General features: G+C 42.4%; 1 protein-coding gene across 1 annotated transcript in view; it reads left to right on the top strand.

The window, feature by feature from the left end:
- Positions 1–13954, top strand: part of GPATCH2 (G-patch domain containing 2) — a 125237-nt gene that overhangs the window by 44357 nt on the left and 66926 nt on the right. The window lies entirely within an intron of this gene.

Genomic DNA, 13954 nt, shown 5'->3' on the forward strand with positions numbered 1-13954 from the left:
GTCCACCATCTCTGTAGACCGCGCTTCACACAGCAGTCGCCTTCTGAAAATATATGTCAAGAGCACGCTTCCCTCATATCACTGTTTGGCCAATTTGTTTTCAGACAGACTTGTTTCAGACCTATTTTTGGAGCCCCTCAGTGGCCTGACCATACGTTCCGACATAATTTATTGTGGCAGTGGAACATATGGACTTTTCATCATTGTCCAGCTGAAATCCTCAGTTGGACATAGATATTTCCCTCCCTGAAGCAGGTGACATAGACTAATATTTCCCCAGATCGCTCCTTTGTGTTTTCCTATTTTTACTTGACTCTGTGCTGGAGAGGAATTAACTCCGAGGACTGACACTGAGAATAGTACAGGACGGGGGAGAGAGATAGGACTACATACTAATCTATCTATCTATCTATCTATCTATCTATCTATCTATCTATCTATCTATCTATCTATCTATCTCCTATCTATCTCCTATCTATCTATCTATCTATCTATCTATCTATCTATCTATCTATCTATCTCCTATCTATCTCCTATCTATCTATCTATCTATCTATCTATCTATCTATCTATCTCTCCTAGAACACAGTAGTAAATGTAATGTTGCTGCGTTAATAAATCTGGTGTCTTATTTTATTTTCTATAAATATCTTTGTACAAAGTTCTTGTTCTATCAGAGCAGCTGGAGGAGCATTGTCCAGAGCTATTGTAGTGTTATAACAATTGTACTTAGGAAACATTTAGGGTACTATTACACCAAGCAATTTTTCAACGATAAACGATCTTAAACGACCGCTAAGGCAAATTACCCGAAATCGTTCGCCCAATTACATGGAATGATGATCGTTATTTATGATCGTTCTTGCGGTCGTTAAGTCGTCGGTATTGCGTACATTTCAGCTGCGAATTCTTATTCCACTGAACAATGTGCGAACGATCAAACGATAAAAATAGGTCCGGATCCTATTAAACGATCAACGATTTCTCATTGGTCGTTCAATCGTTGCCTGCTGTTACATGAAACGATTATCGTTCAAATCCAAACGATTTAACGATTTTTCGAACGATAATCGCTCCGTGTAATACCAGCCTTAGACTTTCTGGATTACTAGATGCCAGACTAATGGAATTGTACTATAACATAATCTTCAGGGCTCCATCCCTGTAGCAGAGGTGGGAGAGGGGCTAATGCTCATCCTGGATTTCTGTTGTGTTTCTTTCCTGCTCAGAATAAAGGGGGGGCATTTACACTTTCTGTGCACGGTCTGTAAGTACAGAGGATTTTCGACAGAACGGACCTTCCCAGTATCGTCATTCATGATTGTTTGTTCCCGCCATTGTAGTGTGTCAGTGTAAAGACCATTTTGGAGCTCCTGCCTTAATCATTCATTCGAAGTCCGTTCCACAGAAAATCGGCCGTATTTACGGACTGTGCACGGAAAGTGTGGATTCCCTCTAAATATACGGAATGTTTTGTATATACATAAAAGGAGTGCTACTTTTCGGTTTTTGCTTTGTATTTTGGTGCATAATAACTGCACACAGAAAAACACATTGTGAACTTGGCGTAACGTAACCTGTATGACCACTACCTGAACAGGACACCCTGAAGGTAGAGTCCCACATAGTGCCAGGAGGGAGATGATTTGGTAAAGTTGCTATCTGGCATTGTAAAACTTTTCATATATTGCTGCTGCCACCGTATGTAAAAAATAATATAGATGCTATTCTTACTTCTCCTTACTCCTCCGGTGTCCTCCACTGACCACAGCCACTTCTTAGTTTCGGAAGTGACAGCCTGCTCAGCCAATCACTGACTGAGAAGGTACAGCCCCAATGAGTCTGCCTCAAAAGTGGCTGCAGTCAGCAGGACACCTGGAGACGCTGCACGAGGGACAGACTAATCTTTTAGGCTGTGTTCACACACACATTTAATTTTTTTGTTTTCCCATTAAGTCACTTTATTGCCCAGTTAAGGACAAAAAAAGCTTTTTTAAAATTTTTTTTAATTTTACATTATTGAATTCTATGGCAAGACGTCCATTTGCTCATCCATACATATAAAGTATTGGGTGCATGGCCTCACCCTAAAACTGTGCAGCACTTATCACCCATTGCAAACGTTGTGAAATCACAATGTGGTCACAGATTTTCCACTGAATACAATGGAGATTTCAGGATGCGTTCGGAGACTCATTATTTAGTGAACAACCCCCTTATTAATGTGGTAGAACATTCTTAGACTGTGTAGTCTTAAAGGGGTATTCCGTTGGAAATCTTTTTCTTTCACATGAACTGTTTTCAGAAAGTTATACAGATTTGTAATTTACTTCTGTTAAAAAATCTCCAGTCTTCCAGTACTTTCAATCTGCTGTATGTCCTGCAGGAAGTGGTGTATTCTTTCCAGTCTGACACAGTGCTCTCTGCTGCCACCTCTGTCCATGTCAGGAACTGTCCAGAGCAGCAGCAAATCCCCATAGAAAACCTGTCCTGTTCTGGACATTTCCTGACATGGACAGAGGTGGCAGCAGAGAGCACTGTGCCAGACTGGACAGAATACACCACTTCCTGCAGGACATATAGCAGCTGATAAGTACTGGAAGACTGAACATTTTTAAATAGAAGTAAATTACAAATCTACAGAACTTTCTGAAACCAGTTGATTTTAAAGACTTTTTTTTTTTTGCCGGTGTACCCTTTTCATAATGTAATCCTTTTTTTTCGTGTTCTATAGGATTCTGCTTCATTTTTTTTGTAAGCCCTGTATACCTCTCTCTGACTGTCTGTCTGATATCCTGGCTCTCAAACAGACACCCATTACCAGACTCTTCCGGCCTCCGGTGAAGCCGCCTGTTCTCCTACCTAGTGAATCATCTCTAGTGCCGCCGTAATGTCCGATAAAAGTAATCAAGCGCCGGCCGCGGCATAAATAGATAAAACATATGCACGGCCTCCCACAGTTTGGCGACACTAAAAGTGCTACATTAAAAACATTGATTTACTGCACATATCGTAACAATAAACGCACAAAACTAAGAGTGGCGGTAATAGACGGCGGGAGGCGAGGAGAGTGACACCAGCCTCACCTATTGATTCTGTAAGCATTTGGATAAGAGGAGAAGACGGGGCCGGCTTATGAATTACGCCCCCCCCCCCCCAAGCCTCCTACTAAATGCCTAAATTTGTTATTTGCGGTACGGCGATGGGTCAGAGTTTTGCTCCTCTTGTCCTGCATGCAATTTTCCTCCCACGTTCAATAAATAAAATTTGGTCTCAATACTCCCAATCAGGGTCCCAGCGGCGGCCCCCTCCCCCTCCCCCCGCAGCGGCTCTATGATAAATGGACTTATTCTCTCAAATCAAACACTCGAATTTAAATTCAGATGAGTTAATGCAAAGGTCAACATTGTAATCAGTTCTTCTGATCTTTATAGAATTTCTAGAGTAATACATAATAAATCTGAAACAAGGCAATTTGCGGATCTGTGCGCGCGGCTGGTAATAAAAAAAAAATCCTTACGATTAGAGACTTTATGTACTTAGGAGCTGTTTAACGGCGAGCCCTATCAGACGGGACGCAAGAGGACTGTAAAACGCCTCCAATTCTCTATAGAACTTTCTACATGATTGGATAAATTGAGTTGAACCTATAGAGTTGTGGTCTTTCAGACTGTGGCCTTTGGCAGTCAGAGCATGCTGGGAGTTGTAGTTTTGCAACAGCTGGTGAGCCGTAGGAGAGAAGACCACAGCTTTAATAGTCTAGTCAGCTTTAAAGGGTTAAAAAATTAAATCAACTAGTCCCAAAAAAGTGCCAGAGATTTGTAATTTACTTCTTCTTACTTGTGTATTCTTTCCAGTCTGACACAGTGCTCTCTGCTTCCACCTCTGTCCATGTCAGGAACTGTCCAGAGCAGGAGTGTCTTTTTTTTTGTTTTTTTTAAGATATTTTATTAAAGGTTTTTTGTTATAACTGTACTGCTCTGGACAGTTCCTGACATGGACAGAGGTGGCAGCAGAGAGCACTGTGTCAGACTGTGACAGAAGTAATTTTCAAATCTATATAACTTTCTGAAACCACTGGAGTACCCCTTTAAGCCTGGAGCAGAATGTTTATAATACTGCTTTACCTAGACATACTGGTGGCATAGGGTCCCTGTATCTATCATCTCTATCTATTTATTTATCTATCTATCATCTCTAGCTATCTACCTCTATCTATCTATCTATAAAATAAAATTGTTTTTTTCAGTATAGGTCCCCCTGTATCTATACATATGTGTCTGTAGGCCCCCTGTATCTATACATATGTGTCTGTAGGCCCCCTGTATCTATACATATGTGTCTGTAGGCCCCCTGTATCTATACATATGTGTCTGTAGGCCCCCTGTATCTATACATATGTGTCTGTAGGCCCCCTGTATCTATACATATGTGTCTGTAGGCCCCTGTATCAATACATATATGTGTCTGTGGGGCCCCTGTATCTATACATATATGTGCCTGTATACCCTTGTATCTATATATATATATATATATATATATATATGTATCTCTGGGGCCCTGTATCTATACATATATGTGTCTGTAGGCCCCTGTATCTATACATATATGTGCCTGTATACCCTTGTATTTATCTATATATATATATATATATATATATATATATATATGTATCTCTAGGCCCCTGTATCTATACATATATGTGTCTATAGGCCCCTGTATCTGTACATATATGTAACTGTAGGGCCCCTGTATCTGTACATATATGTGTCTGTAGGCCCCTGTTACTATACATATGTGTCTGTATACCCTTGTATCTATATATATATATATATAGATATATATATATATATATATATATATATATATATATCTATATATATATATATATAGATACAAGGGTATACAGACACATATGTATAGTAACAGGGGCCTACAGACACATATATGTACAGATACAGGGGCCTATAGACACATATATGTATAGATACAGGGCCCCAGAGATATAGATATATATATATATATATATATATATATATATATATATATATATATATATATATATATATCTATATATATATATCTCTCTGGGGCCCTGTATCTATACATATATGTGTCTATAGGCCCCTGTATCTGTACATATATGTAACTGTAGGCCCGCGTAACTATACATAAATGTGCGTGTTTTCCTGCATTTTCTCGGCCACTCTATAATCCACGTCCTTTCTTCCAAGTGGCAGCCGGCTCTGACTGCTTCTCCATGCTTCCCGTAGAGATCTATGTCTCCATGTCAGGTGTATCCCGGTACAATAAAGTGCTTATGCTGGACCATGACAACGTGTGTGCCGGGTATTTTATCATTCCCTTGTATCCACAGACAATTTAATGGAAACTCCAGGGCAGGTGGAATCCGAATGTGATTTCTGGTGTGAAATAAGCTCAGCTTGTCACAGCTCGGATTACATTGATGGGGAATTGTCAGGTCCCTGTCACCGCGGCCAAGATGGACGGTTTGTCATAGGAAAACCTAATGCCTCTCCCACCCCCCTCCCCTCAACCTGTGGAAATGGTACAGACTGCGCCACGGCCTATCTGATACACCAATTCACTCATGTGCACTTATCAAATATCTTATACAAGATACAAATTTGTTGCCATTGTCTCATTGTCAGACAAGAGCGAAGTCAGTGCCCCTATCATGGCCGCCGCCAGTGAGTAAAAAGATGCGGCTCACCCTGAGTTCTTCCTATAAACATTACGGGGACCTCTTTAAGATTAAGGCAAAGCTACAGTCCAGGACTGCATGTGTAGGAAGGGTTAATCCCCGCCCAGGTCTGAGCATTTATCCGTATGATCCAGGGATTTCAGCATTGCACTTTGGTCGCTTTAGCTTCTAGTTGTATGCCGACCAAAACTATAGACATGTCAAAAGGTCTGATGGGTCCGGGTCTGAGTGTTCAAGCCTATAGCGATCATGAAAACAAACCTGGAGAAGACCATGCCAAGCGATGTCCTCTCCCAGCTCTGTGTCATGTGACAAGTCAGGCTTCAAATGTAAATCTATGGAGTGTCCCTGTCATCATAGAAAACCTTTAACATGTGAAAACTTTTGATCTGTTTGGATCTGAGTGTTCAGACCTGTACTAATTGGGAGAACTGCGCTTCAGTACGTCCCGCTCTGTGTCAGCATATTCAGTTGGGCTCCATAGACTTGCATTATGAGCCCGACTGATCACATGACACTGACCTGGGAGAGGGTCATACTTAGCGCAGTCTTCTCCCGATCGGTACAGGTCTGAACATTCAAACCCAGACTGATCATTTTGACGTGTCAAAAGTTTTCTATGATGACCGTGACACATTAAAGGGGTATTCAAGCAAAAAAATAATTTTCTTTTAAATCCCCTGGTGTCAGAACGTTATAAAGATTTGTAATTTACTTCTGTTTAAAAATCTCCAGTCTTCCAGTACTTATCAGCTGCTGTATGTCCTACAGGAAGTGGTGTATTATTTCCAGTCTGGAGGGCAGGAGATGTTTTCTATGGGGATTTGCTAACACTCTGGACAGTTCCTGACACGGACAGAGGTGGCAGCAGAGAACATTGTGTCAGACTGTAGAGAATACACCACTTCCTGTAGGACATACAGCAGCTGGTAAGTATAGGAAGACTCGAATTTTTAAAATAGAAGTAAATTACAAATCTGTATAACTTTCTGAAACCAGTTGTTTGAAAGAAAAAGATTTTTGCTGGATAACTCCTTTAACATATCTTTTTCACCAGACAAGAGAGGCAGGATTTCCACTGTAACTCGCAAGACGTCGATTTCATGGCGGATCCACTTGGCAGGCTTTATGCTTTTCTCCCTCTAAGCTACGCTCCCTATTCCCTTCAGTCTTTTGGTTCAGAAACAGTCAATCTGCTACGTATCTCCTGGGATTGTCCCATTTTCATGGATTTTTGGACAAAGGTTGCGTCGCCTTGTTCTTGTTCTCTCTCTCACACAAAAAGTTGGTGGTAGGACACCTTGTGTGTGCGGTTAGAGCCTGTATCCCGGCCCTTTGGTAGCAGACCCCTCGTTCATCTATTTCTATGTGAGGATGGAGAAGACCTCACAGCAGATACCCAAGAGAAGTTCTCTATCACTTGGTATTACTCATATTCCATATCTCATCTGACTATTGTTCCTGTAGCATGTTCCCTCTCTATACAGGTCTGGGTGCTCTGTATCACATGAGCCTTTATCCTGGTACCTGTGTGGTTCACATGTCACCCTCACCCCCTGCCGAGGGGCCAAATATGAAATCATTTCTGTCTGTGGATAAAGTAAAAGCCTATCTTTTAATTTTTTTTTTTTTAGTAGTTGGAATCCTACCTTAGAATGGGGATATACTGTAACTCCTGTGAGCGCTATGGGCCGAGCTCAGTACTCAGCCATCTCTCTCAGTCTTGGCGTGTACCTGAAATATGGGACATGGGACTGATCTCATGATTGGTGGTGCGCCCAGCCATCACATTATACAATACAGTGCAAAGGATATGGAGCCCTCTACCAGAAGAATATAGAAAAGATCACATATATGGGTTTTGAAGGGTTAAATGCGGCTGATGATGTTGCCCCTTAGGCTGGGTTTACACTGCGACCTGCAATCGGTCTTTTTCTCATCCATTTTTTGACCCCCCCCCCCCCCCCCAAAAAAAAAAAAAAAAACAGATAAAAAATCGATGCATTTGTGTGTCGTTTTAATCCTTTTTTCCATGAACTTCTATTACAAAAAAAAAATCAAAATGCATCCAGTTTTTTTTTTTTAGCGTACACAAAAACGTGGTTGAGCACAGTTCTGTGTACTCTAAAAAACTGATGCGTTTCGATCTTTTTTTTTTTTTTAATGGAAGTCAAAGGAAAAACGGATGCACAAAAAATGCATCCAATGCACAAATGAAAAAAACTGACTGCAAAAACAGTGCAGTGTGACCCCGGCCTTAGTACAGTAGTTGGTGTGGATGGAGGTGACGGGCAGCCAGCAGGGGACACTCACAGCCTGGCCGTTGCTGATGATGAGCTTTGTCTGCTGTTTGCCTACATAACCCATCGCAGGACCAGTCTATATTATGGATTAGGAGCATTGTGCTGCATTGATTTTTTTTTTCCCTTTCCCCCGGTTGTATATGGCTGCCGATCACACGGGGATCATAGTTTAAACAAACAGCAATGTGTCGGGTGTAGATAGACATTAAACAAGAGAAAGCATATTCCACATGGTTCAGCCAGTCACATCGCCGCCTCTGGACGCTTATTCACCACATTTGTCTTTCTAGATTTTACAGAAATGGGATTTTCACACTTGTTTAAGGGTCACATGGTGTCAGTATACGCAGAGTTACTCCAGGATTCATTGCCAAAGCTGAAATAGGGAAAATCTTGGTATGTAATGGAATGGCGGAGGCCTGAAGTTAAAGGGGAACTCCTGTTTCAGTAAATCATTGTATAAGGAAAAGTTATATGCTGTTCTGTATTCATTTGACAATCTTAAAGTGTCACTGTGGTTTCATTATTTTATTTTATTATTATTATTGTTTTTTTCAAGAATCAATAGTCCAGGCGATTTTAAGAAACGTTGTAGTTGGGTTCATTAGGCAAATCTGCCATTATCTGCTTTCAAAAAGATTTTCCCCAGGTCCCCCCCCTCCTCTTCCTCTCTCTTATTCACTGCTCATTATCAGGAAACCTCGACTCTTTTAAATCAGTCGGGCCCGGTGTAACCTATGAAGGTGGGAGGTGGGAAATTAGTCGGCAGCAGAGAACAAAGGATTATACAGCGGGAACTGTGTGAAAGACTCTATTCAGAGGTCAGAGAGGTCAGTGCTGACTTCAAAGGGGATAGCCTGGTGATGTAGCTGTAAATTTAACTCTTTGTTGTCCTATTTTGGTGCCTCATCTCCCCTCTCCATAGAGAACAATGAAGAAAGAGGGGAGAGCGTCAAACTGCTTTTTCATGATAACAATGCATTTTTTTTGGCTAATAAACCCAATTACAAAGTTTCTTAAAATCGCCTGGACTATTGATTTCTGCAAAAAAAAATTTAAACGACAGTGACTCTTTAAATATCTCATGAAGCGTCATTGTGTAAAAAAAAAAAAAAAAAAAAGCGGATGCCAGAAACCTTTTGGCGGCAGCTTACCTCCCTGGGAAAGAGAGGATCAGCTTTTCCTGACATCTGCCATTGGGAGGGAGTCAGATGGCCTCATCCATGGTAGATAGTTGGTCAAATATCAAGTTTGATAGGACACAGACATATGTCAAAAAATTTTGATTGGCTGGAGTCTGACCGATCACTCAGTTGTACTAAATAGATGGACGCTATTGACTGTTAGATTATATTGTAGCCCATTGGATTGCAGCGAGCTAAGGAATGAGGTACCCTGCCTGCGCATCTAATCATTTCTTTGACTGATCAAAAGTTTAGTTAACTGACAAGTACACTTTAAAGTGTATGGCCGATGGGGGTAGTGTCCGTGCAAGTCAATATTCAGCACCTTTAAGAAGCCTTAAAACACAGCAGGAGATTATAAACCGAGCCAGAGTCGCTTTCAGATACTTTTCTGTCTCTGCTACTAATTCCCAGTACTTTTTTAAAGGGGCTGAGCTTTGACTTGCAGGGACGCTACCTCCAATAGGTGGCAGTAGAGAGCAAGTTCTCTTCCTTCCGGAGTAGAGTTAATTTGCATATGTTCTTCCCACTGAAGCATTACGTGGGCTGATAGACTCTACATGCCCTTTGGTTCTCTCCTCAATAAGAAGCTCTCTCCCCTCAGTCCAGTGATACTATGGGCTATGAAGCATTGCGTCCAGTTGATTCAGCAGCTGGCATGCTATATGACGTTCTGCAGTGCTTGACCACCCCCTGCAGAGATTCAGGAAACCAGTATGGTCATGGCTAGATCCGGCTCTCCGGTAGAGCGGTCGGGATTACTCGGCGTCTCACCGCCGTAGTTTGTTCTGTATAATTAATACCAGGATCTTTTGACATGGCACCAGGTATATAATTAACAAATGCCCGCCTGCATGGGCAAGGAGACCTACAATGTTGCTTGAGCAGTTCTCATTAATCCTGTTAAACCTGCTCATAAAAGCCAACATATCCTACGTCTTGTAGCCGCTCGGTGACTAATGACAAGATCATGCAAAGGCCAGGGATGGCGCAGGCAAGTGTGCGAGGAAGTTCTCTGGATGTGGCGGTTCAGTCGTGTTTGTCCCTATAGGAACGGACCACCCCCCACGGCAGAGGGAAAGCAATTCATTCTCACTTGTACTGACTTGTCTCCTCGGCTCTCCTGAGAGCAGGCTACTAATGGCCTTTTCACTGGGGACGGTATTGTTCTCCAGCAAATAAGTTCTCCATGCTTCCATCTTTTTACTTTCAAGGTTGTTTGTAGTTTACTTGGTTACGTACAGATTTGCTTTATTACTCACTGTCTCTGGACTGGGTGCCGTGTCCGCGGGAAGGGAATAGCGTTGGATGTAAAGTTAGAGAGCGGAGTAATTGTTACAGAAGAATTGTCTGCCCTGCGGATAATTGTTTCGTTTCAGATCTTAAAGGACGACAAGATCTAAAATTGCGCTTTCTAAAGTAGTCGCTAGTCGCTTTTCCCAGGTATGCGGCGATGGTTGGAGAGTTATTCCATACACCTGTGATACTCCAGAGCGATGCATCGAAATGAACAGACAAGAGGGAGTGATAGCTTCTGCAACTGGAAGACATAGACTCCATTATGTGTCCTGAGCTTCAGCATTTGGAAAGGTTCGGAGGTCCCATAGAGCAGTGCTTCTCAATTCCAGTCCTCGGGCCTCACCAACAGGTCATGTTTTGAGGATTTCCTTAGTATTTCACAGGTGGTATAATTATACTCCGTGCACCAGGTATTCTCACAGATGCCCTTTGCATGGGAAATCCTCAAAACATGACCTGTTGGTGAGGCCTGAGGACTGGATTTGAGAAGCACTGCCATAGAGAATGAAGGGAGCTCATGCTGTAGATTGTTGATTCCGTCCCCAGTTTGGAGATGCCAGTGGTCGAACCACCAGCGATCAGTTTATTATCCCCTATCCTATAACAAGCTAAGATGGAGTACCCCTTTAAGGACTGTTCACTTCAGCTATGAAATTCCTGTTGCTGCACAGGGCACACACTGCAGCCCCTCCTGTGTATATATCCTGGCCTGTGCCCTGCTTAAAATTGGGAATGATCTACTACTATAGCTACTATTACTGATCTGCCCCCCCCCCCCCAAATAGGTTATGCCTGGGCAAATCAGCAAGCGGCATAGAGTCATAGGAGGGTTCAAGGGTATGCCACTGGTTGTAGGCTTCTCTGTAGAAATGGGTTCTGATGGTGGGTAAGAGCCCAATGTGTTGAGGTAGTAAGTTGTATAGTGTGGATAACATATTGGATCTTGGAGACTGTGGTGTAAGAAATGTGGACAAGGGGATCAGGGCGATCAGGGTAGAGATGTATAGACGAAGATGGGATGTGGACTTGAGATTATGTAGGGGGAGGTATCTGGAGATCAGGGTACAGGTGTATGGAGGGGGCAGTTTGTGGACTGGAAATTGTGTAGGGCAGGTATTGGGAGATGAGGGTAGAGATGTATAGACGAAGATGGGATGTGGTATAGAGATTATGTAGGGGAGGTATCAAGACATCAGGGAAGAGATGTATAAAGGGGTCAGGTTGTGGACTGCAGATATTGTAAGGGGAGGAATCAGGAGACTATCTGTACAGAAGGGACAGGTTGTGGATGGCCTTGTTTGCCATTCTTAATCATTTGCGCTAAATGCACCATAGCAGGGACCAAAATGGCAGAGGAGGAGTGAGGGTGGATTGAAGCAGCACAGGAGTATTAGCTGTATGTCCCTAGGGAAGGATGTTGCAGTAGACCAGGCAGGAGAAGATGAGCTCATAGCACTATCATCCTTGTCCGTGTTATTTAACTAGCGCATAGCACTATCATCCTTGTCCATATAACGCTTTCTACGAGCTCCTGTTGCATAGCTAGAGGTGAACCAATTTGCAGTAAACTGCCATTACCAGAGCCGAGCGAATTGCTCTGTAACCAGAGGGCGATCGGTGGTTTGTTGGCGCAGCCCTTTGTTGTAATCCCGCATTGACCACACATAAAGCGACCCGATCAGCTGATCGCTGACCCTTTTACAAAGGACAATATTGACCCCTTTTAGAGTTTTACAAAGTTTCTCAGCTACGTCTTTGTCGACAGTCCCGATGTACCTAGTGACGGATCATTGGAGCCGGTTGCATTGCGCCATCCGCTCCTCTTTTCTTTAGGATCGGCCGAGTGAGAGAAAAAAAAAAGTAAACGCCGGGAGTAAACAAGCAATTTAACACCAGAAAATAGCTTCTGCCTCTGTCAACACGCTGTTTATTTTCTGCAAGAGATAAAAAAGTTCAGTTTTCTGATATTCGTATCAAGATAAGTCAGTAAACAAGATTAATACAGTGTGGAAAGGGTTGTCAGCAGCCCTGGCGAAGGAAATCAGGGGCCCGTACATAGAAGATGGTGTAAACCGAATAAAAGTGTCAGCTCCTCCATGCCATAATGTGATCATGGGACCTCTAACAAAGCATGACATAGGCAACAGTCTGCTATTCTTATAGCCACGCTGGAGAAAATGGATTACTGGATTCCTGGGATACCCACCGGAATAGCATGAAAACTTCATTTTCAGATTAATCCAGGATGGAACTCTGCAAAGAAGCCACCGGCTCTGGGTTTTGGCTTTCAATTCCCGGCTATGTAACCGGCTGCTAATTTAATTGTCCGACTCATCTTGTCGTTTTTGATATGGAGTTATTATTATTATTTTTTTTTTTTATGAACATTTATATAATATTAAAATTATTCTTAATAAATCTACAGAAATTGCAATAAATCACAAAAAAAAAAAAAAAAATTGGAAAAATTGTGCCCCAAATATTTACTTTATATACTTTTGCCTTCACTGTACCTTTTAATGAACGGCAACATTTAGTGCAGGGATGGGGAACCTGCAGCCCTCGAGCTGTTTAACACTACAATTACTATCATGCCTGGACAGCCAAAGCTTTAGCTGTCCCGGCATGATGGGAATTGTAGTTTTGCAACAGATGGAGGTCTGAAGGTTTCCCATCCCTGCGTGGGATGGCGAAAAAATACACTAGATTTACTTTAGGACATATGCACATAAAAGTGTGGTATTTGACCAATCATCTAAGGCCCCATTCACATTATATCCTCTTTATTGTCGGGAAGTCACTTCCTGGATAAAATGGTGATGTCACTTCCTGGATTATTATTTATTATTTCTTAGCCCTGTCCATCACATAGTGTTTCCCGGAGCCCCCCTGGTTGCTTGGCCCAGGCCCCTTCTGCCTATCGGGACTTTGATTGATTGTAATGGTTGATTTGATGATAATGGTGGTAACAGCCTCAGCTTCTAACTTCATGAGGGAAATGTGCACACACCGCCTCCGAGCATCATTGACTTCTATGAGCTGTTTCCCGGCCCGTTTAGATGGAGACAAACAGACAACTGGGTTCCTGTGCAGCCATTTATACCCAGCAGGAAGAGCTCGGCAAACCACTGGGCTGAACACATAATGGCCTCCTAATTCCACAGCCAAGTTCTCCGGCAGATCCCAGCAAGCTCTGCAAGTGCATAACTACAATGCCATTCTATAAGCGTCGACTCAAGCCAAGTTATGTTGCATGATATTTCTTATCATCCTAGCCTTATATATGTGCGGCCACCGAATCAGCAGTATTTATTTCTGGTGACTGAAAGATGTAGCAGAGCTGAGCTGCTCCGTAGAATCTCCTTATTTTATCATAATGTTTTAAATCCAAAATCATACGGACATAGAGAGACTAATGATAGAGCCCTGGCGGCCCTCTGCCA

The sequence above is a fragment of the Dendropsophus ebraccatus genome, chromosome 15, assembly GCF_027789765.1.
Source record: "Dendropsophus ebraccatus isolate aDenEbr1 chromosome 15, aDenEbr1.pat, whole genome shotgun sequence".
NCBI classification, from domain to species: Eukaryota; Metazoa; Chordata; class Amphibia; order Anura; family Hylidae; genus Dendropsophus; species Dendropsophus ebraccatus.